The 26,312-nt window shown below is 39.0% G+C and overlaps 1 protein-coding gene across 1 annotated transcript in view; it reads left to right on the forward strand.

Annotated features, from left to right (window-relative positions):
• The first annotated feature begins 889 nt into the window (after positions 1 to 889).
• The window catches only part of LOC140136266 (uncharacterized), a 97,466-nt gene continuing 72,043 nt past the window's right edge, over positions 890 to 26,312 (forward strand). The window contains 1 exon segment of the mRNA XM_072157989.1: positions 890 to 1,035. The gene's annotated coding sequence lies outside the window, so the exon portion shown is untranslated.

Raw genomic sequence — 26,312 nt, forward strand, 5'->3', positions numbered from 1 at the left:
GGGGGTTGGCAAGTGTTTTACTTTATTTATTTATTTATTATTTATTTAGGCCAAATAAAAAATACACATGTTTCACGTCCCCTCCCGCTTCCTTTTTTGAGGTTTCTTCAATTATTTTTTTATTTTTTGAAATTCTGTTATAAGTTATAACTTTTCAAAAAATATGTCTAGGAAGTAGAGATGTTTTCTATAACCATGCTAATATATAAGAAACACTTTTGGAAGGTTTTGTGATAATTAGAGGGCTACCTCTCAGAACAAAAAATAAAAATAGGTCTCTTCCTTTTTCCAGGCACTATTGTATACGCCAAAATAGCTCTATTTGCAATAAAAAATAGAAAATAAAAAGCCCCCTCTTCCTCCTTTTTTCAAAAACCCGGACGTGAAACATGTTTTTTTACATTTTACTTGGCCTTACTTATTATTTTTATTTTCATATTTTTTTAGTAAAAGGGTATTTTAGTCAAACGCGGGATTTTTTATTGTGTTTTAGCCCTTTTTTTTTGTTTTGTTGGGTGTTTTTTTTTGCCTTTCCTGCCATCAACTAAATTCTAAAACAAAACTTTTTTTCTTGGCCAAATTAATTTTTTTAATTCCCGTGAATCGCTATAGAAAAGAAAAAGCTAATTTATCAGTGCTAAATAAATTTTATTATAGGCCTGTTTTGTGTTTTAATATTCAGCGATATCGTTTTGATGCAATATCATAACATCATCCCTCCATCTACTTATGGGATGGCGCTGGTCAACGTCCCTGGATGTTGTTTTTAGTTGGCTTCTCTACAATTTCCAATTCAATTCACCCGCCCTGACAAAATATCGGGAATCGGAGAAGATGAAAGCAATCAATTTCCCATAATGCTTAGCACTTATCGCATCGCCATGTTGTTGTTATCCAGCACAGCTGTACACACATGTACATTGTGGTGTGTTCCTATGCACCGGCCCGAATCAACCCCTCTCCATCCCACAACACGGATGCCGCGATGCTGAAGGATGCCTAGACGAAAGCAGCAAGCTCCAAAAAGACTAAAAGGTAAGTTTCTTGTGCAAATTTACCTAATATATCCGTAGTTTTCTTTGGTGCAACCATCAACATTTTGCAGTGAGCAGGGAAACATCTCGCATGTAACCAGTGTGTGTGTGATTGTCGGGACTATATTGGCTCCACAGTACGGTTTGCCTTTGATGTGTGACATTACAGAACTGACATATTTCGTTGCGATTGAAGCCTTCATGATTGACGTTTCTCGGTCAACACCCTTGTTTGGGTCAAGTGTGAGAGTTGCTTAATAAATCACCAAAGCTAGAACAAAATCAGGCGCCTACGAGGAAATTAAAGTCGAATCAAAATTCATCTGTGAACCTCTCGATACCATCACCTTGTTTACGCTATTTACCGTATTATGAAATCATTACTATTTCGTGCGATGTGCTGAGGCGCAACATCGCGAGAATGGGGGAAATAAAATGCATCTCGGCAAAGTTCACGCGGATTCAAGGGGAAGTACATCACCTTATTTTTATATCCATTAGACTATCTCTCCCGTATACATCTGATAAATATCATGCTTTAAAACACAGTTTAAATGTGTACTAAGATTCCTACCGGAACATAGCGGCTATAATTTAATTAGTACCAAGTCTTACGAGACCCCTTGAAGTGCTTACTGCAAGTAAACATTGAAAGGGGAGCCGCCTACTGAAGTGTGTTAGAGCCGCCGCTATCAGGCGGCACGATCAAAGAGGGTCAATGCGATTGTGAACAGACCTCGGTGGTTGGGACTGGGGAAAGCCTTTCACGGTAAACGCCTGGCGTCTGGAGTGATGGGAGTATGCATGGATTTGTTATGACATCAGAACCACTTTCTATCGCAAGGACTGCTATAACAAGGTTATGGGCCAAGGTTGATCAGTCTGCTATAAATGTTCCTGTTTTAATACTTTTATAGGGTGTATGTGATTTTACTTTTGATTATTTTACTGATGGTAGGGTTTGATAGGGATTTGTTGTGAATTTGGATTTAATATTTTTTAGGTATTTTCAGATTTTGCAGATTTCAATCTCATTTCTGAGATTTGGGTATAGGTTAGGAATTAGGATGTACCACTAAAATAAGAATTAGACAATATGTCATGAATTTGGATGATTTTTAGGTATTTTCTGACCGGGGGCAGTGTTTACTCTCTCTGGAAATTGGGTGCGCCAAATTAAACCTTTTCTTCCCAAATTGGTCCAATTTTGGCTCAGTAATTCCCCAAATTGACTAATTGTATAAATACATCATTGCAAATTTGTGTGGGCCAAAAATAATTTTCACTGGGCCAAAATTGAGACATACTGCCTCTGAGTATTCACTGCCGGGGGGATACTCTTGGTAGGGATGTGCCACTATTAAAGGATTTGAAAGTGAACCCTTCAATCCCACCTTCAATATTTAATATGTTTTTCCCAAAAATTTGGACCCGCCAATAATATTTTTGGTAAATTTGACTATTTTTCAACATTGGACTATTTTCCGAAAAAATAGAAATCATTTTGAAATAATTAGTATTAATGACCTATCCAGATACAAAAATGGCATAGAAAATGGGTGATGTATAGGGGCCTAGAGCTATTAGCTAGGGGTTGTCCAGGGCAAGGATACAGAATGTCCTAAAACTTGTACAATTATATTTTGCCGACTAAAATTGTTAGTTGTTGACCCAAACAATCTTAAAAGTAGGGGGAGGGGGTTAGAGATCAAACAAATTTCAAATGCACAAAATATATACCAGTAGCAATATTGACTCCTGTCTTCAGAGTCTATGATATGACCAAATTTGGTTCATTTTTATGAAAACAGACAAAAGGGAAGAAGCTAAATTTCAAATTGGGTTGCCTAATAAATTTTTTACCAGCGGCGATTCAGTGCCACCATCCCCCTAAGATGGCGCCCAGGGCACGTGCCCCCTTGACCCTTAACTACGCCACTGATAAAGGGGTCATTTAAATATGACACATGTTTGCAGCTCACATCCTATGGTTATTTGTACTGAGTAACAAACCATAGACCCTGGAAATGGGTCTATGATGAACACAGTAAAAGGCTGGTTTCACCACTGCTATAATTCTATTAACTTTCGTGTTAACACAAAAGCGCCGCAAATACCACAGACAGTTGTTTACGGTGTAGTTAATGGCAATGGCGCGGGCCCAGACGATTTAAACCATAGCGAGGTATGGGCGACCAATCACAAGGCAGATCCATTTAAAGATGCATTACATCATTGCCAATTTTAGTTAGGCCAGAAATTGGCCTAACTCTCCATAGAGTCCCGTGTTAAAAATCTTAACCGCAAGGCAATGTCAGTAGTCCACTTGGGAAGCTAACAAACAGAGGGAGTAGGGTGACTGATCAGATGTGAAAATCTATCAATTGTGCACACATTAATTAAATCAGAGTTTTAAGCTTAAATACAATATCCAGAGTATGCACAATGGGCAAGTGGACTACGGGGTAGTCTAGGGGGAGGCACATCATACATTTTTGGTTTGTGTGCTCCCACAGAATTTTGAGGTTGTGTGTCTTTGGGAGCTAATGGCGGACTGGTGAAAGGGGGGATCTTTTGGAGCTGCGAACAGGAAAAAATGGTGGTCTTTTAGAGCTGCGAACGGTCAAAATCAAAAAGCTTTGTTGAAAATCACCTAAAAAAACTGTAATGTGAGGAATGAGCAATTTAGGGGTCTTTTAAGAGCTGAAATCAAGGGTCTTTCAGTGCTCTATTTTGGTCAAATTCAGGGGGTCTTTTAGAGCTGTTTGGTAAAAAAAACAGGGGTCTTTCCGGAACCGGGAGCATGATCATTTGTGTTGAGTGCCGGATTAGGTGAAGGCTTGAATAACAACTTCCTCAAATTCATCTCCCCACTTTCTACAACAAACATAGGCCTACACCATGCATGCTTTTTACCTTACAAGTTACATTAATAATTGTTCCCATGGAATATCAGGTGAAACAATATTGACCCCTTTGTGTTATTTTGTACAGATTTGTATATAAAATTGGTTGTACTATTTTATGTATCACACTCAGGTGCAATATGCAATCTATTGGAGATGGATCAACATTATAGTTTCATTTGTCATATTTTAACTGATAGTTAATAGTTAGGCAACCTGAAAGGATTTGACAGATTTTACATAAAACAGAAAGCATTCTTTACTCAAATAAATTGTGTACTTTTTGTATTGAGGCTCAGACAGTTTACAGGAGAATGGGCTATTCTAGTTGAAATCCTTACACCTATGGAAAACATGACCTTTAATCTTCCACACAGAGAGTGTGAATTTCTAATGGGGTTACCTGAATGGGTGATTCCATTTGAAATCTACACTCCCTGTGTGGAAGATAAAGGTTGCGTCTTTCATAGGGGGTGTATGGGTTTCAACAGAAACAGCCGTGGGACCGGTTGTTAGATGAATAGATCATGATCATTATTTATTGTTGAGCTCTCCTGTGGTCCATTGTGGAAAGCATTATGCGAAAAATAAAATTACCAGCTTTTTTTTCTTCCTGGGCAGTTAGCTACACCTGAAAGCTTGGCGCCAGTCGTTTGACATCAATCAATCATAGAGAGAAGCTGTCACTTTGGATATTACTGCCATGGTTAATAATGACAATCTCAAAATCCAAGGTGAAGTTCACTGATCTGTATATGTCCCTCATACATCTATGTGGTTCGAACATGAGGCTAAGTACTCCGGATGCAAAGTGTATAATAGAAATTATAATAATTATCGTGGTTTGAAAATGAATTGTGTAATCGGGGAATTAGAGGATGAAAGGGCATGTCCCATTTTGCTGATTTTTTATGTGGATAGGAATATTGACAAGTAGATTCAATGTAAGTTGTCTGGGAAAATGCAACACACTCAAAACTATTAAATACAATCACAGAGAGACTTTGATTCGTTTTTGGTAAAAAACAATAAATTTAGGGTTGAAAACCTGAAAAGCCTTAATTCTCAGTCTCACATTTAGGTGATTTTGAGATTTTGGTACCAAAATAATAATCTTATCTTATTCTCAGAACCATAAAGCCCTAAACACATACTTGCATATGGCAGGTTTGGCTGCATTTCATATAGAGGCAGTTTTCAGTGTATTAGAACCAGAAAGGCTTATGGGGGGGGTCTTCAAAATATTTGTACAGAGATGTGCCACACACTGACAGACTTTCTGATACTGACTTTCTAAAAGTACCCTTAAAGACACCCAATTTCAACAAATTTGGGCACTTTTTGGGTAAAATTGATTCCGATTGGTTGTAAAAACAGCGAAAAGTAGGTATGCCCAAATGCACCCAATTGGTGCATTGGTCTTCACTGAAAACCTGTCACCCATCGATATACCAAAATCGTTGGAAAGGTGCCCCAAAACTGTGGCACACCCACATACACTTTCAACATGGAAGAACCCCTCCATGTCCTTATCTCATGTCCAATTAACCCTAACCCTACCCGTGGTTTTTGTGCTATCGGAAGGGAAAGAAGGAACGAAAAAGGAGGGAAGATGAGGAGAAAAGACACTTGGCACCCCCGGGATTCGAACCTCGGACCCCTTCCATGCCACGCAGATTCGCAGAAGATCCCCAGCATGTAGCTACACAGGTGGCGTTGGCCCGCCAGCGATTCCCTGGGTATATATGACTTGGTCTGATTGCGTCATCAAGTCTCGTGGAATGCATGCACGCAGAGTGGTTTTAATAGTGAGCTTTAGTGAGTCCTAGTTGGGTTAGGGTTAAGGAGGCATATAGGAAAAACGTGCATATAGCTTAACCCTAACCCTACCCGTGGTTTTTGTGCTATCGGAAGGGAAAGAAGGAGCGAAAAAGGAGAGAAGATGAAGAAGAAAGTCACTTGGCACCCCGGGATTCGAACCTCGGACTCCTCGCATGCCACGCAGAAGATCCCCAGCATGTAGCTACACAGGTGATGTTGGCCCGGCCAATGATTCCCTGGGTATATATGACTTGGTCTGATTGCGTCATCCAGTCCCGTGGAATGCATGCACGCAGAGTGGTTTTAATAGTGAGCTTTAGCGAGTCCTAGTTGGGTTAGGGTTAAGGCTTTCTGGTGCTAAAAATTACAGAATCTAGCATGGTTGTAACTTGTTACCCACTGTAGGGTTGAAACTCATGAGTAGGATAGGTACCCCAAAACCGTGGCACATCCACATACACCTTCAACACGGAAGAATCCTCATGGAGCCTTGCTTTCTAGTTCTAAACCCTCATTGTCCCTCAAAGATTTAAAAAAAATCCTGTTACTCAAAATGCCATTTTATAAGTTACGTCATTTTGTACAGCGCTGTACCTGTTTAGGGTGTCAAAAACGCCAAAAATCAGGAAAAAGGGTATACTTTTCCAAGCAAAATACTTGCTTAGGCCTTTTTAGGGTACCAAAGTTTAATGGCAAAATAAACTAGAGATAATTTGCGCTCAAAGAGCGCAGACAATCGCAAGGCATGTAACCCTTTAATGACCGTTTGACCTGACCTTTGACTTTGTTTCCCCTGGTCACGAGGTTTGTTGTCACGAAATTGCGCCCCCCATACCCCTTACAGAAAATGAAATTACAGTATAAGATTTGACCCCAGATAACATTTGACCTGACCCTGCAAAGTGTTCCAACATATTCCCCTGGTCATTAAGTTTGTTGTCACCAAGTTTGAGCCTCGTACCCCTAACAAAAAAAAAAAAAATGCATTTCTAAAATTTGACCTCTGCATGACCTTTGACCTGACCCTGCAAAATGTTCCCCTGGTCATGAGATTTGTTGTCACTGAGTTTGAGCCCTATACCGTTATGGATGTCCAGAAAAGGAAATTATAAGATTTGACTCCAGATAACCTTTGACCTGACCCCTGCAAAGTGTTCTAAAATATTCCCTGGTCATTAAGTTTGTTGTCACCGAGTTTGAGCCCCGTACCCCTTACAGATGTACAGAAAATGCATTTCTTAAATTTGACCTCTGCATGACCTTTGACCTGACCCCTGTAAAATGTTCCCCTGATCATGAGATTTGTTGTCACCGAGTTTGAGCCCCATACCCCTTACGGATGTTGATATAATGCAATTGTAAGATTTTACCCCCTTAATGACCTTTGACCCCAATTCTTTGTACAACTTTTAGACACTGGCTAAAAGCGATGCAGGTATGCAAGTGGCGACATTGTATTATGTAATCTATGGAAGAAGAAGCATTTTTAGTGAAAATCCCATTTTGGCCATAATGACCTTTGGATGACCTTTGACCTCAAGTTGGTCATGTAACATTTGTGCCCCCACCCAATGGTCCTTGTGACCAAATATGGTCACATTGGCCTAAAGCATATGGCTACGATGGCTCGTTAAAAGTTTGACAGAAGAAAGAAAGAAAGAAAGAAAGAAAGAACTAGAGCAACTGTGCCCTTTGCAAGGGCACGAGGTAAGATAGGCGTATGACTGTGATGACATCACACAGCAATACTGTGCAACGTTAAATTTGACCCGACCTTTGTCTTGGTTGACCTTTTCGGTTTCATATTCTGAGCAACGTTAAATTTGACCTCGGATGACCTTTTCGGTTTTACACTCCCCAAGTGTTAGGGATCATTTGCCGTAAGTTGCAGCCTGATCGGAGCAACTTTAAATTTGACCTGACCTTTGAACTTGGATGACCTTTCCAGTTTCATACTTCTCAAGTGTCAGGGATTATTTTCCCAATTGCAGCCCAATCAGAGCAACTTTAAATTTTACCTGACCTTTGACCTCGGATGACCTTTGCGGTTTAATACTTCCCAAGTGTCAGGGATCATTTGCCCCGACTTACAGCCCAATCGGACCAACTTCAAATTTGACCTGACCTTTGACCTCACATGACCTTTGCGGTTTCATACTCCTCAAGTGTCAGGGATCATTTTCCCAATTGCAGCCCAATCAGCAACTTTAAATTTGACCTGACCTTTGACCTCGAATGACCTTTGCGGTTTAATACTTCCCAGGGACCATTTCCCCCCACTTACAGCCCAATTGGAGCAACTTCAAATTTGCCCTGACCTTTGACCTCACATGACCGTTGTGGTTTTATACTCCCCAAGTGTCAGGGATCATTTCCCCGACTTACAGCCCAATTGGAGCAACTTCAAATTTGACCTGACCTTTGACCTCACATGACCTTTGTGGTTTTATACTCCCCAAGTGTCAGGGATCATTTTCCCCGACTTACAGCCTAATTGGAGCAACTTCAAATTTGACCTGACCTTTGACCTCACATGACCTTTGTGGTTTTATACTCCCCAAGTGTCAGGGATCGTTTTCCCCGACTTACAGCTCAATTGGAGCAACTTTAAATTTGACCTGACCTTTGACCTCACATGACCTTTGTGGTTTTATACTCCTAAAGTGTCGGGGATCATTTTCCCTGACTTACAGCCTAATTGGAGCAACTTCAAATTTGACCTGACCTTTGACCTCACTTGACCTTTGTGGTTTTATACTCCCCAAGTGTCAGGGATCATTTTCCCAGTTACAGCCCAATCAGACAACTTGTAATTTGACCTGACCTTTGACCTCACATGACCTTTGCAGTTTAATGCGGTCATATTTCAACATTTTACTTACCCCCCATTATTTACCATTATTGCATAAAGTGGGATTATTGATTTTCATAAATGCATCATGGGAAGGCATGATGCAGTTTTAGCCAAGATATCACCCCCCACACACACACACACCCACCCCAACCAGTTCGATACATTTCTTCAAGAAAGAAGAAAAATGCGTGTGTGCAGTACCAGTGCAGCACAAAAGCTTTTATAGTACTAATACCACTGCATCACTAACCTCACAATATTCAGATCAAATCTGATTGAATGAAGTCATTTCCCACAATAGCCTATTTCACAACCACATGTAATAGCTTCTAATACCATTGCCATCTCTACATGTACATGTACAAACAACTGCAATCACACCTATTTAAAGACATGACTATCTCAAGCAATGCATAATACTGTTGTAGCTGTTTATATCTAGCATACAGGCATCACATCACAAGTTACACTCAAGATATGTAACAAAATTGGCATCTGAACATACCTCAGTTTGTTTCGTGTGAATCGCCCACTTGCGGTTTCACACACCCCAACTGGGCTGTTCCAGTTGAAATTCATACAACCTCTCCGGAAGACATTATCTTAATCTCCCACACAGGGCGTGTGAATTTCGAATGGGCCTACCTCAATGGGTGACTCCGTTTGTAATATTCACTCCCTGTGTGGGACGATTCCGTCATGTCTTGCATGAAGGGTGTATGGATTGCAGTTGGAATAGCCAAAATTTACATGTTTTGATGTATGGATTGCAGCTGCAATAGCCAGGCGGCGACTGGTATGATAGAGCCGGCAACTTGTGAAACCGCCCGGCCGTATGACATTTTCCACACGGTTGACGATGGAAATTTACTGAATTTAGAGAATGCACGGCATTCACCACCTAGCACTAGACCAATTGAGGCGAAAATTTACACGTTTTGAAGCACAGACAGCAGAACCATTGCCTGTGGTTATCTCTTGTTTATCAAAACACTAGACTAGATGTCTCCATGTTTTGCCCCTAATTATAATGGGAAGTGCGGCACATATGAGGCAAAACTGACCATTTAGGACCCTGTGACCCCTGGATCACCTCCGATATTAAAACATTTTAAGACTTTTGTAGCCACCTACCCAATACGGCTTGGGTATGCATTTGGTCGAAATCCGATCACGGATGTAGCACAAGTAGTAAATTGTGAGAAAGAAAGAAAGAAAGAAACAGCAAGAAAAAAATAAGTTAGGCTGCACGCCTAACTTAAAGAAGAACTGACCAAAAACAGAACACTCGCAAATTGGAAATTTGCGATTGTAAAAAGAGTGAAATAGGCTATGTTTGGCTTCTATCAGAACAAATCGTAGGGTAAAACATTAAGGAACATCAAACTACTTATATTAAACAAGAACCTGAACATGAATTTTTACTTTCTTAGTGTTAAAAAAATGGCAAAATACTTGTTTAGGGTATGTTTTGCATGCGCTGAGTAATACTCGTTTAGGGTGCATTTCGAGAGTCCATACATGAGCATGGTGTCCATCACGTAATGTAAGTGGCCCCCCGGGGGTTATGTTGAAGTTAAACTTAGGATAAGGGTTAGGCTTTATCAGTTATTGGGTTTATGGTCTAATGATCCTTGGGACTATCGACCTGTAACCGAAATTTGAAAATATTATGTCCTATCATGTTCTATAGAATAGATGGACACCTCCATTTAAGCGTGAAAAGAACAGAGTTATGAAGGTCACATCAAGTTCATGTGATGTTGCAAGGCTTGTTGTGCGAATGAGTGCCAAAATCTCATTTGATTTTGCCCCCACTTTGGATTTTTTGTTTAAATTTGTTTACTAAAAATAGTTTTAATGAGTTTGTTGTTGAACTTCTTTTGTTTTTCATGGTTGTCTACTCATGAAAATATAGAATTACACTTTTTTTCACCATGACGAGTCAATGACGTTAGTGCGCCTTTCATTGGCTGCAGCTTCAAATAGCAAGCGTTCGCTCAAAGCACTAATTCCAAACATACAGATACATAATTGTGACACTTTCAAAACTTGAATTGGCAAAAAAAGTTCTATTTTGTGTGGCCAAAATCTTCAGAACCATCATTATCACATGCATGCATCAAGTCTTCTTCTTCGTATTTTGGGCAATTCCATTTAAAATCCATACTCCCCTTATGGAAGACATGACCTTAATCTCCCACAAAGGGGGTGCAGATTTCAAATGAAGCACCCATTCAGGTAACCCCATTTGAAATTCACACTCCCTGTGTGGCAGACTAAGGTCATGTCTTCCACAGGGGGTGTATGGATATCAAATTGAACAGCCCGATTTGCGTACCACACTAGCTATATCTCCGTGGCAGATCTCTTCTCTTGCATCATGTACTGACACCTCCTGAGTGCAGCGGTGTGATTAGATTGGCGTGCAGACCGTTATAAAAGCGTCTCCACGGACATGGGTGAAGAATCATGGTCTCGGCACTGTGGTGACACCGTGCATTTTTTAGCATGGCTTAACATTGATGAGGCCAGTTTAGAAAGGTGGGATGTTCTTAATGAATGCGGGGAATGAATGCTGCCTGCTGGACATTGACCTAACTTTCTTTGAACGCCATTACATTATCGGTGGTGTATATTACAGACATGTACACAGAAAAAGCAACATATTCTAGTCTACTTTGGGAAATTAGCGTGTGGAGCATCAATTATTTTCTAAACCAAAATGCCCAAATCAAAAATTCATCAAATTATAGTATTGGAAGCAACCCTGATACAGACAAAAATGTGATTTAGCAATGGCATGAAAGTTGGTTAAAAGTGTGAACAGTATTCTATTCTCATGCTATATTGAAAATGTCGAATTCGGAAACCACATATAAATGCGAGCTGTCAATGCTATGGATAGTCATTTTCCCACTTTTAATATAGTTTCACAGAATAAGGTTTTATGAAGCAAGCATGATGGTCTATGGGATAACATTAACAGTGATCTATTGTTATGCATCTTGATCAGACAGGGGATACTCAGTATGGTACAAATGACCATACGGGGATGTGCCACAAACATGGCTCTCATTTTTTTTCTAGGCCAATTTTGGTATAAGGATGGTTTATTTTTTCAATATTTTTTAGAAAATAGCTTTATTTTGCCTCACTGTAGCTAAAAAGTTTGAAATTTTCTCTAAAATTTGGGAAAAAGGTTGTAAAACTGACTCAGACAATTTGTGTAAAATTTGACTGAAAATTTGGACTTTAGGTATATCGATGATCCATTTTGGCAAAATATTGGGCATCATTTAGAGTTGTCTGACAGTCTCATCAGGGTAGTTTTACTAGTTAGGATACACTTGGTATGCCCGGTTGGTATGATGAGCAATGCGAATCAATCCAAGACCCAAGACCTATCTCTTTTCAGTCCATGGTACCAGTTATTTCGAGCAGGGTACTCCTTTTCCTCTATGGTGCAACCCATTTGCATGGTGACTGTATATAGCAGATCACATACAACCTTTATTATACCGTAATGACGCATCTGTCCTCAAACTCATTAGGTCGCTCATCTCATGATGGGACTTACTCTCTGGGCTTACTCTACATTACAGACCTTGCTACATCAAGACATGTCTTATACAGGGTGGACAAAGCTATGAATGATACCATGTATTTTTAAAATGTATTTATAGGCTGACATCGTCCACCTCTGGTCCATGTGCAGTGGATGAAGTGCACCATGCTCCTCTGGTCCATATATGCAGTGGACAAGTGCATCTGGTCCATGTGCAGTGGACGAAGTAGCCTTTCAATCTCACACAGTGTGTGAAAGGTTGATGGGAGGAGGGAGGGATTCAACAAGACCCTGGACTGAAGTTGCTCAAGCCCCCATGGTTTCCACATCTGTTTATACACAGAGATTTCTAATGTGTATGTTCTCGATTGATGGCGTTTACAAACACACACACCCTTACCATCCTGCGCCTGCAATCACAAACCTTCGGAATAGCTATCAAAACGAGGATGTCTGATGTTTAACTGATATACTCACCCAGTGGCGTAGCATCATAGGGGCAATGGGGGTTGTGCCCCCCAATCGATTTGAAAATTTTGACAATCACATAAGAATATTGTCGAAAAAATGCTTTTGCCTCCTTCCAATCAGGTCCTGTGTCCCCCAATCTTGGTCATTGCCACCCAAACCCCTACACCAGCTCTCGAATTAAGGATCTGAAGGGGCACGGCAACGTTTTTAGGACAAGTTGATAATTGCCTTGGATTTTCACTGAAAAGGCAAGGCAGCACGGCAGTTTGTAATATTTCAAGAGGGCATCATGGCAACTGTTGAAAAGTTGAGAAAGGCAATTTCTCAAAAGTGAAGAAATCAAGAAAACACACACAAACATAGATAGATGATTTTATAATGAAGGGGCAGGGCTGGGGCACTGACGTCAACTTCATTAGAGGGCACGGCAAGTGACTGCCTTGGGTAGGACATATTTTGAGGGCATCACGCGGCAGTGGGGATGGGCACCCACAGCAAAATGCCATGGGTGCCGTGGGTTAATTCGAGGGCTGCCCTACACACAACCAATAATTGCTTCTAAGCCAAACCAGGAAATCATGTTACAATAGATACGAATCAAGCACCCTGTATCTCATATAGTACACCTTGCAATCAGGACATTGTCACCAGGCCACAGAGCTCACCAAGCTACTGCATGCATGGTTCAATTACATGTTGTTGGCATAAACCAAATCTGAAATAAAACCCTTTGATGACACTAAGATTTGGTTTCCTCTTGAAGGTGAGCATGGTATCCCATGATATCAGTTTCAGTGTGAAGGCTCTCTATAGGGATAATTTGAGGGGTGGTTACAGGGTTTTTTTCTCTACAGTTTTGATAGGGAGGGGGAAACCTCAGTTTGGAGACATGGCAGGGTAAATTCTGGGGTTCATAGGGATGTGGGTGTGTCCCCCCTTTGTCAAAATGACCAATTTTTTGTTCTTTTCAGCCACTTTTTGACAATTCAGGCGAATGCCCCCCCCCGACATTTCAAGATGGATTGCGCTAATGACTGATCAGTGAATTACGCTCCTTTTCGCACCTCAAACTCAAGGTGAAGGAAAGCGTTATATAGCTACTTTTACACATCCCTGCACAGCATGCAAAATGTTTAGGCCATCGAGGGATAATAAGTACAGTACTAGTCAAAATTTTGATATTTAATTTTTGTTAAAATTCTATTTAACAATAACTTAATTTGTTATTGTAATTCATTTTCTACCTATTTTCAGTCGGAGAATGTCCATGACTAATTTGAACAATACAACTTTGTTTTGGTTCATGCATAGTAATTCCAAGCTAGCACTATGGACCACAATGGCCTCATCTCAATGGCATAGTTCAATAACCTCAATTAAACACTTGTAGTATAAAATTGGACCTCAAGTTGCAAAGTATGAGTTCTTGTACCCAAATTTTCAAAGGTCATCAATGAATGTACAAATGTATTGGGGTTAAAGAACTGTGCCCTGATGATAGACGAGCATGTTGTGGATCCTAGCATAGTCTTGAGTTGTAAGTGAGAGTATCATATATGCACAATTAGTTCCGCTTGTACCATAGATCTATTTGGCATAAAATCTGAAGGTCAAGTGTATACAAAATAAGTAAAGCGAGTGTTAGGTATGAATGGCGGCAGCGATAGCATAACAATTCAACTGTGATCGTGACGGTTAAAAAATAATACTGGCGGAACTAATCCCAAAGAACTATTATTAAACTCATTGATTTGAAGAAATGATAAACAACCAATTGTTTAGCTAATTAGCTATTGATCACAGGTGAACTCTTTCACAGACTTACAGTGGTAGTTGATAACAATGGGAATCTTGCGTATAATTGATGCTTGAATGAGTCTCTGTTGAAGAGATAGTTGCTTGATGGAATTTTGATCAATTTAAAGTCATTTCAAATTTCTTTGAATCATAAATCTTTGATGTCATTGTCACTTTTTGAAAATACCCTTTTGCCAAATTTGATGACCCTACATCATGTACTTTTTTGTATACCTTGGAGAAACATAATGGGGTAAACTTAAGGTTTATTGCCCATTATTTGAAGCTGAAGTTTTTTTTGTATTAAAATTTCATGAAAGAATCACTGTTTTATGTAATGTAATTACTATCATAGGATTTTGACCTTTGTGATAACTATACTTATTTTGAAAGTGCACTTTTCCCATGAATGACAGAGAATGACAGTTTCTTTCTTTACCAATTATACAATTGATATTCTTACGTTTAAAGCCATATAATGTATGATTTACTCAACAGCGATCTGATCTCTACAATTTTTATTGAATTTCTACTTTTTGCGTGATTGTAATGCCCAATGCCTGGTATGCTAAAATACCATGCGAAAGATGTGCTTTAATTACAGTAAAGTTTTATTCACTAATATCTCCATATAAAAGCTCCACTGAGTTAATGGCTAAGTGGTTTCTTTCATTTGAATTAATTATTTGGCCTTAAAAATGATCAGAAAATACCGGGCAGAAAACCTCCTTGACAATTGTTACTAATATTAATTATTATGTAATAAGGAAATTCCAATATTTATGTTTTTCTATAAATTGCTTTAGCTTGTGTCAGGACATCAACTAATTTATCGATTATGTTGAAGCTAAATTTTCAAAATCAAACCTGGTATTTGGAAACTTGCTTCTTGTTGTAGACCGATACTTTAGGCATTCTTTTGGTAAAAATGACTAGATATGTGCTTTTGCACTATAATGTGGCTCGTTCGAGTCTTATCAAGTTGAGAGTGCCATCAGTGCATTTACGAGGAGTTGTGGATGTATCTCCCCTTCGCCAGTTTGTGGACAATCCGCCTTTCTATGTGTGTATACACCCCACGGCTATAGAATTAGGTTAGCGCTCACAATTCTAAACTGCTGCACCAAAATACACACTTGAACTTGAAGTTGAGATGAGATGCACTGTAGTAAAAAACATTCATGATTTTTTTAGATAAACCTGACAATAATGAACAGACATTTCATTTATTCAAAGCTAGGATTGTTTCCAAGTTTGACTCTTGGTTTTCATCCCTGTGATTTTGTTCTCAGATTTTTGATCCTTTATAGTAATATTGCATTGATTTCGCTGGAAATTCATTTTTGACTGGAGGAAATTTATATACTTGATGAAGTTTTTTTTGTCTTTGATTCATCCAAGATTCATTGCATGGGCTTACCTGACAATGAACATTTTTGTCGTCAGTAAATTGTCAGTTAACATACAGGTGTGTGCATGCAGCTATGTTATGCATGACAAACTTACCATTAGGCTGAATGACATGTCCTGTCTTGGCTGTCATTTGGTTCATCAGATCAACAAAACAGACAAACAACACGGTAAAATCAACATCAATTAGGCTATTTTTAACACTGTCCACTGTACTATTTGAACAGAGATCTACAATGTATAGTGAATGGAGAGAATGGATATATGTATTTAATGTGTTGCTCCTGGGTGTTGCTCCTAATATTCTATAGCAGGTGTTTGTATGTTGAATGCATGTCTGAGGGGGGGAGGGGGTGCAGGGTGGCAGAGAGCCCCAGGGAGGGGGTGCAGGGTGGCAGAGAGCCAGCCCTGGCTTTAAGAATTTACTAAAACTGTAAAGTGTGCCGAGGCTTGTGAATCAGCGTCTAGGCGTTGTGCCTCGCACTAAAAATCACTGTGCTTTTTCTTTAGTTTTAAAAATATATTGTAAAATGTATGAAGAAAGGGCCAGTCAGTCACCAAAAAGGAATTTGTTGACTTTGGGCCCCTGTGTAAAATACATACTCTTAGGCCCCAGAATTCCTCCGTGGATCCTGTTTTAAAACTGATGTTGTATGTATGCTGAGAGTGGGGTGTGTGCGTCGGTGTGCTGTACGCAACTTTTCACATTTAATCTGTGGACCTACCTATGAACGAGTACCACTCTTGGTTCCCAGAGGTCTGCAGAATGTCCGTAACATGTCGTTTCGGACGTCCTCGTTTTGATAGCAATTCGCAAGGTCCTCAATTTCCTGTGCAGGATGGTAGGAGTGTGTGTGTTTCTATTCATTTGGGTCTATTTTTTTTGCTTATTATCTTTGGGTTATTGACCCCCCCCCCGCCACCACACACACACACACACCCACACATTAAGGATATGAAAAATTACAATTTATAAATTGTACCTTTTTCAAAGTCAAGTGATTCATTTTGTAATTAAGACACTTTTTTCAAAAATATATCATGTCAAATTTGAGTACAGCTTCTATTCATATAATTGCTACAATGGTCATTCATTATGAATTGGGTATCACCGTATGTATCATTCATTGTGTGGTATTTTGACCATTGAGGCACAGAACTTGCAACAGAAATCAATTGTCCAGCCACGTACTACAGAGGGTGGCGAGAGAAGTAAAATCTGTCACTGTGATAGATGAGGTCACAGTCATGTAAATGACAAGGTAATATTCGCTAGACTCTCAAACATGCTCACTTTAATACAAAGGACCGGTTCCATATTGTAACATTTCCATAAGAAATGTAATTTTTTTCCACAAAATGTTAGTTTTCACTCTCAGATCTGTCATAATTTTGGCCCAAACAGAAGAGGCAATACAAAGAAAATTGCATGTTGCCTATGCGAGCCACTCCATCGAATGTGACTCAGGTTGGTCCTTTGATGTGTTATGACTGTCCTGCACACCATGTACGTACTCTGTTATGAACATCGCTTACGCTTTCGACTAATATTTTGAACGCATATGTGAATAGATATATGCGAAGTAACCAAAAGCCAAACAACTGTATGATCTGCTTGTAATAGGCAAGAATTATTCTGTCCCAACAAGTGTGTGTCAAATCACGCAATACGCAAAGTGCAGTTCGTGTACATGCGCCCAGCTGTGTTTGCCGTTCTGTATTAATATTATATTAGTGCCCTTCCTATAATAAATGCCGTAAGTACCCACAAAATTGTGTTACATAATTTTAATCATACTCTGCTAACATAGAGAGAGTGATGGTCCGGTGGAGTATAAGAGAGAGTGAGGGTCTGGTGGGATATTGGAGAGAGTGTGGGCCAGTCTGGTGGTGCTTTAGAGCGAGTGAGTGTCTGGTGGAGTATAAGATAGCGTCATGGTCTGGTGGGGTATTAGAGAGAGTGTGGTCCAGTCTGGTGGTGTTTTAGAGAGATTGATGGTCTGATGGGGTATAAGAGAGAGTGAAGGCTTGGTAGGGTATAAGAGAGAGTGTGGGCCAGTCTGGTGGTGTTTTAGAGAGAGTGAGTGTATAGTGGAGTATAAGAGAGAGTGAAGGCTTGGTGGGGTATTAGAGAGAGTATGGGTCAACCTGGTGGTGTTTTAGAACGAGTGAGTTTCTGGTGGAGTATAAGAGAGAGTGAGGGTCTGGTGGGGTATCAGAGAGAGTGTAGTCCAGTCTGGTGGTGTTTTAGAGAGAGTGATGGTCTGGTTGGGTATAAATGAGAGTGAAGGCTTGGTAGGGTATTAGAGAGAGTGTGGGCCAGTCTAGTGTTATGAGCATTAGGCCTACATGTATATCAAATGAAAGTTTAAAACAAGGGGTTTCACATGGTGCTCACCAAGTTCTCGTTTGTGAATAGGGGAAGGGGATTATTAGGTGTGGTCACGGGCATAGATATTCGTGTTTGGTCAAACACAACTGTGGTTTCTAGTTAATATTATATTAGTGCCCTTCCTATAATAAATGCTGTGCCCACAAAATTGTGTTACATAATTTTAATCATACTCTGCTAACATTATGTTAAGCACTTATTGGAAGCTATTGGACATTGATGATTTGGAGCATGATGGGCACCGGGGGGAGGGGGGGGGCACTTAACTTTGGAAGTGACAGGGATGTGCAGACCACAGTGTGCAGACAAAACAGTTCGAAACTTGGGGTCTTTTGGTGAGAGCCTAGACACTGAAAAATTTGAAGAAAAATAATGAAAAAGCAGGGTCATTCAGGGAGAGATTATCAGAAATTTTCCCAAAATTTTTTCGAAAAAAGGGGGTCTTTTTGGTGACAGGGGAAAAAAGGGGTCATTGGGTTAGAGGGAGTTCAGTGAAACAAAAAAGGGGGTCATTTGGGTGAGAGGGAGTTGATAAATGAGGGCCCTCATGTGGCCGCACATCCCCGTCACCCATTTTTAGTGAGATTTAGAAGAGTATACTTGCTCCTAATTTGTGCAGATAATAGGAACTGGTGGGGAAAAATATAGCTGGGGTTATAAGTTGGCAAACCACTCATAGTGCATTTCCGGACGATAAATCTGCAGCAGCTGGCTCCAGAGATTGATATCTCATCATCGCGAATAATTTGCACCATTTTTGTGATTGATTAGCCAATTATGCAAGACCCAGTAGTAAATCGTCGTTGTCATAAAAACAGCTCGGAAAATGAGTCGCCAGTCAGTTATAAGCTCTGCAGTGATAAATGGAACTGTATAGTTTAGTAATCGTAAACAATAGATCGTGGCCCACTGAATGGTTTTTGCTATAATGTATGTCATAAATGCAACAGTTTTCCTGTGTCACAACAGTTTTTCCTGTAATTATTTGTATTCACAGGTTGTTACTGATACCATGCATTATGGACCACAATGGCCTCATCCCAATGCCATAGTTCAATAACCTCAAAAAAAACAGTCATAGAGCAAAATTTAACCTCAAGTTGCGGAGTATGAGTTTGTGTACCCAAATTTTCAAAGGTCGTGCAATGTATGTGCAACTGTATTAAAAGCACATTTTCATGAATGAATATTTTCTGAATCCTATACAACTGGTAACGGTTCGATGATGTAATGCTAGGCAATTTACATTACAAAAATAATATTGCATTCTGTAATAATATTTTTTCTCTCTCAGTTGCAATAAAAAAAAACCCCAAATACATGTCATGAAAATGATGTACATGCATGTGCTTTGCGCCTCATATTCTTTAAAGATTGCTCAAAAACAACTTGACATAATAATATAAAGGTCGGAATTGTGCGTGATTTGTGACAGTAAAAAATGCGATACAAGCTTAAAAATAGGCCAAAAAACGATTTATCTCACTTCTGGTTCGTCCTCGATCGGGTTGGTGCCCCTGTAGAAAGTGGAATTTACAATTATACTACTTGTAATGGTCAATGGGGCAAAAATATATTTAGTTATTTGTTGATTTTCAGATAATTTTAAGCTTACACAATGTACATAGTCTTTTGAAATACATTAACATAAAATGCAATAGATGTCAAAAAAAGATTTCGGTGCAAAAAACGGGATCGCGCAAAAGTCTGACCCTTATAGTAACTTTTCAGTCAAGGACAATGTGAAAGCACAGTTACATAATTTGTGTTATGCCAATTTTACACATAATTCACCTTGTAACAACAAGCTATCAATACCACAAATCAACAAGTGAATTCAACCACAAAGTGTATTGTGTTGTGTTTTTGTACAGAATCACGTTGCAATTCTTCCATCGCAGTAAATACCATACTAATGCGTTATGCCCTCTGGCAGAGGCAGTTTGAACGTTTTTTGTGTGTGAATGGAACATAAAGTCAAAAACACCAAAGTTTACTATTGAAGTGATTCTTTGTCAGTTGTATGCAGCCTTTGCTAACTTATGAAAAAGGATCAAAAGTTGGTATTGATAAGCAATCGGGCATATAAATATGACTTTTTTGGGGCGTATTGTGTTATTTTTGTTAATTTTTGTTCAGTCATAACTAATTGGATTAGGGTTGTAATCTATACCATGATACCTTGGCATTTTAACAAAGTAAGGACAATTTACATAAAGGAAAAGGTGGCTGGGTTTACATGTTTTTGTGTGAAGGAAACTAGATTTGATATTTTTTGTGGTTTTGGAACATTTATTGATGCGGTAAGAAATTACATCATTGGACTATTCCAGTTGAAATCCATACACCCTCAATGGGAGACATGACCTTAATCTTCCACACAGCCAATGTGAATTTCAAATGGGGTTGGGACTCTATTTGAATACTCACTGTGTGTGGAGGGGGATAGTTTATATAGGGGTACAAGGGTATCTAAATGGAATACTAGTAGCCCAATCCACACTGCTTTTTAGAGTGTAGGCCGCAGGGCCTCAGCAACTTTCCTGTGGCATTTGGTAAATCACGCCTAAGCCCCCTCCCCCTCCCCACCCAAAAAAAACCTGTGGGATGGGCCTCCTCCAACTCAACTTTTTTTCAATTTGGCAAGTGTTATAAAGGGTGTACTGTCATGTTCACTAACCCTGCCCTAAGATTTAAAAAAAAGACCCGAAGTACTGCTAAATACCAAACTTATATGCCACCCTCAAATGGGGTGAGGTGGGTACCCCTCCCCCTACCCATTACCCCTAGTTAAGATAAGCCTTCAAATAAACTGCAGATACCATACTTTTGTATATCCTACATTGTATCTAGTCAGGGTCATAATCCATAATGAGGTCTTATACAGCCAGAGGGAGGAAGATGACTGCTCTCAAATACTTAGCCTTATACTTGACCCCTATTACACAGATCACCATAAAATTACATTGAAAATGTTTCAAGATCCATTCATACAAAGTTTAAGGATGGAAAAACTACAGTAGGACTGAAATCACACTAAATATTTCTCTTTCTTCAGTGATATTCTTCATAATGTGGGGGTAATAAAGAATCAAATTATGAAATTCAAATATAATTTTAACTTTGTACTTAAAAGTTCAGAAGGGGTATGGAAAGTGTATCAGTATACCTTAGTTTTGGGTTAGATAATACTTTTGTATTATTAGATTTCAATAGTTTTGGGTTAGATTGGCATGATAGTGGAAAAAATAACTTCTGAGCCATTATTCTGCTGAGACAATCTTTTCAAGGCATAACCAACAAATAAACAAAAGCAAATTTCCCATTTTGGTTCATAAGAGATAGATAGTATGAATGGAAGTAATGTGAGTGTGTAATAATATAGGCCGATATTACAGTTGATTTATAAGGCACTTTAAGGAGACTAATTAGTTCCGCTTTCATTTAACCAAACCGATCTCAAACATGCTCATCTGTCAGGCCAAAGTTCTTCAACCCCAATATGTCAGTACATTCAGAGAATGACCTTTGAATGTGCTGGGTACAAAAACCCATACTCCACAAATCTAGGTCAAATATTGAGCTATGAAGGTTTATGAACTGATGCCTTGAAGATGAGACTATTCAGGGTCATTTAGAGCGTGTTTCTACAGGCGCACCGCTAAGTTACCGCTAAATGGATAACGCTATCTTACCGCTATCTTACCGTTTAACCTGCTGTTTCCACAGACAGGTTTTTGCCGTTAAGCGATGTTCATACCGTTTAATCTGAATGACAAACATGTTTTAAAAGTGTATTTTGTCTTATCTTTTACGGTAGTATGACCAGAATCTTGCATCGTAGGCCTAGAATTAATGCTAGAATGGATTGTTTAATGGTTGATTATTGCTAAATAATCCCTTTTTGTTATATTTTGCAAATCAACAGAAAAGTTTTACATTTTACACAGTTTTGCACTATTTTGTAGCATTTACAAATTTCCGTGAGCAAACCCGAATTCCATGAGTTTTTCTGTTTTCCGTATCACCATGATCACGGAGAAATTGTGGCTTTACATAATAGTTTGGACTTGTTATGTTGCACAGGCTGTTATTACGCGTTTTTGTCATGTTGTCTGTCCAATTAACATGTTGATTAACAGCCATTTTGTTTGATTTTGCTCAATAATCGGCAAGTTACCGCTTCGGTCTGTTTCCACAGAAAATCTACCCGCCGTCAACGGCAAAACCTACTCCAACGAGGTTTCCGTTGGCGATGAAAAGCGTTACAAAAAGGCGTTGGAGGCTGTTTCCACAGGAGTGATTAGCGGTTCCATACCGTTTCCAAAACGGTATTTGGCTCTGTAGAAACATGCTCATAGTCATACCGACTGCAGGAACAAGTGATTTAGAAATAATCATGCCTCAATGAATGCTGAAAGGATATTGAAAACAAAATAGCTTTGTATTGTGGTCATTTAAATGTGGTTCTGTAATTTAAGAATCAGTGAAACAAAATGGTCAACCAAGGTTGTCTCCTGGGGTCAGCTCATGAATATTCATCAAGAATTTTGTCTCCTAGGATCAACTCATGAATATTCATGAACAATTAATTTGGCTAATTAATGCGCAGACTCACTGGAAAACCTATTTCTGTATCTACATGTACATATTTATATGGTATAATTTATTTGAAGTGCAAGTGGTATTTGTTATCTGATGCATTTGTTTGTGTGTTGGTTTGTTTGTGTGCATGTTTTATCTAGAAATAGTTGTCAATTTGCTTCAGAAGTAAACTATGATCCAAGTGAACTTCAATAACCCTCGAATTATGGAAACCTTTGAGCCTCATATAACTGCTAAATTGCTTGCATAATAATTGATGAGATATGGCCCTCTCACCAAAGTTGTTCAAAATATTGCTTGTTTTACTTTATGTCATTTCTTTGCATTATATGCAAGCATGCATTGCTAGCAGATCAGCAACATTTGGGCTGATTTTGAAAAAGTGGACTTTTTCGGGGGGGGGGGGGGCAATTTTGTGAAAAGTGGACTTCACAAAATTTGGACCTTTTTGACCAAAAAAGTGTAAAAGACCCTGAATATTGTGATATTTTGGGACTTTTTGTACACTGTTGCAAATTTGGAGGTTGCAGCCGCACCACCCTGCGCGACACAGGCAGTTCCTTTGAAGTGGGTGCATAAGAATTTTGATTAAAATTTCATATTCTCCTTGAAAGTCCCTATTACTTTTGATCCCCCATTTCGAAGTTAAACTTCTCTTTCCCCCTAATTATAAGAAAGGAAAAATTTACCTCCTTTTCTGAAAGTTTTGTGTTCCCTATTTAATCCCACATACCCCCTAGCATAAATATTGACCAGGCCCTAAGAATGATTGCTACTTATTGTTAAACCTATATCATTAAGTTGTTTGTCATGACAAAGCATGACAGCGCTTGAATGTTAATTAACCAAAGATGTATTTTTAGATAAAGAAGAACACACAAATGTCCATTATAATACTAAATCCTCGGAGAAAAAGAGTTGGGTATGAATTCTTAAAAGCAGTCTGTGAAATGTTGTCAATCAAAACAGATGGATAGAAGTATTTGACAAATAGAAAATAATATATTTGAAGTATTTGATTGAAGTTTAAGCAAATAATTAATGATATTACCATTTTCTGATGGGCAAGGGTGCATTGATTAACATTGAAAGTGTTGTAAAGATGAATTTATTGATCTATCTTATGACATCTTTATAGAGGACCTCGACTTCAGTAGGTTTGTAATTGTACAAAGTCATTAATCAGTTTTAAATGGACCTGATCCTCTTGCTGATGTAGCACACATAAGTTACAGTTTTCACTGTATTCTTTATAAAACTTGACTGTGATGTGCAGTGTTCGAATTAAGGAAAAATAAATGGTTGTCCGACGGACAACCAGGTTACAATTTCCGGATGTCCGTCTAAGTTTTTGGTTGTCCATACGTACAAAGGTCCGTTTTGGCTACAGATTTATGGTTGTCCGACGGACAACCGAATCAGTATTTTTGGTTGTCCGGCGACTTTTTCAGTTGTCCCGGACAACCAAATTTTCGAACACTGGTGATGTGAAAGAACAGGCAGTGGCGTAGCCAAAAAAAAAAAGGGCGTTATGACCAGGGGCCTGTACCCCTGTTGGGATGTTAGTATCAGTAACAAAATCTTTGATTGATGGTCTGTTTAAAACTGAATTTACTTCAATTTGGCTCACTTAAGCATTTTGCCAGTAAAGTAGGGTATATAATTCTGGGATAGAGTCTGCTGGAAAATCTTGGAGGACACCCTTTCAAAAAGTGGCCAAATCTTTTGGTGTAATATACATTTGCAATATTGTGCTCCTTTGGTCTTGATAAGTTGCCTACACCACTGAACAGGTGACTCCTTTCATGGGCCAACAGCTTAATGTCCCCTCCTAAGGACAGAACACTCATATGGCTCATATGCCCAATGCTAAATGTATCATGGGGAGAGTAGAATTCTATTGATGAGACCAAATTTGATTGACAGCATTTTGGTTGAACACATAAATAAAGTAGGGAAAGGTTTGTAATCTGACGAGACTGACTTATAGAACATTTGAATCGGGCAAATATTCTTTGCCTCTTTCTGTTGATCTACTGCTCTACCAGATATGTGGCTCCAAGAAAGTATTCTGATATATATTTCTGTTTAGCCTTCCATTTTCAGTGATCTTAGTCTATTATTGTAAAATAAAATCTCAAAAGGAATATGATCTACCAAAGCCTGATGACCCTGCTCATGCCGCATGTTAGCTGCAAGACGATACCAAGTTAAACTTTTCCTTTTAGCCTCACATCTTTGTGAGATTTACTTGTTTCTTCCCTATTTTTGTTGAAATATACATTTCTGAAACACTCCAAAATATACAAATCACTAGTAAAAGATGATCCTGACAAAGCTTGGCACATGCTCCCACTGCTGAGCCAGATACGTTGGCTCCGAGACAAGATCACGTTAATCGATACTTCTCTATTTTGACTCGCTTGTTTGGTAGTTTCTGTTGACAGGATGTGAAAATTTTGAGGCGGTGTAACAGTTGAGAAGACGCGGAGATGCTGTGCACCCAAGCATGATCCCAGCCTATACCTCGTACCAGTCATAGCTTCTACACCCCCTCCAGGGGACGCTGGCTGGCTGACTTTCTTACTCTGGTTGCAAGGCAAGACTCTCCTAGCTCCGTTCAAGGAAAGATTTCACCGTATCAAAATACCCGTGTCTGATCCCGCCACTTATCTCCGCTTATTTATTGTTACTCGATAGCAAATATGTTGTTAGACTCGGGCTATCACCCTGATCCACCTATACCAATGACTTCCTTACTGCCTACAGTGTATCTCAGACAAAATGATCCAAGTAAAATTTGAACTACTACTTGGAAATGTGTTACTTAAAATAGGTTGACAGTTCATGTGATTCATTTGCTTACATTTTGGGTATAGTCTGCTTCTCCTACTACTTGATGTTTTGGAAGAAAATTCAAATCCCAAGAAAATACAACTGTTCTTGGTGCTAAAATTCAGCAGAATTTTTTGCAGGCTACTGAAAGTTTGGTTATATCAAAGATTGGTTATAGTGATGGAGTGTAATGAAAAACAATTTGTGAAAATAGAATTTTACAAATTTTACATTTTGTGCAAATGAATTACAATAATTTTAATTAATTAAGAGTTGTTTCATTGGTGATCAGACAGATGACTGATATAGGCCTTTATATCATCAGTCACAAGATGAGCTATTTACTCTGTTGCACTCACCCCTCATCTGATGTGGGCTTCAAGTTGTTCATTTTGTTGCACACACACCCCTAATAGGGGGGGGGGGGTGTAGTGTACTTGGTCTGGAGAAAAGGTGCTATATAAATCCAAAATTTAATTTAATTTTTTAATACCCTGGTTTTATAATCCATAGACTGAACAAGCTAATTCTATGGTATTACATTTCTATCAATATCATTTCTGTAGCAACAAACTTTGAAAGTTGAATTGTTTCCTTCACATTGAACTAAATGTTTTAA

The sequence above is a fragment of the Amphiura filiformis genome, chromosome 16 (genome assembly GCF_039555335.1).
Source record: "Amphiura filiformis chromosome 16, Afil_fr2py, whole genome shotgun sequence".
In the NCBI taxonomy this organism is placed as follows: domain Eukaryota; kingdom Metazoa; phylum Echinodermata; class Ophiuroidea; order Amphilepidida; family Amphiuridae; genus Amphiura; species Amphiura filiformis.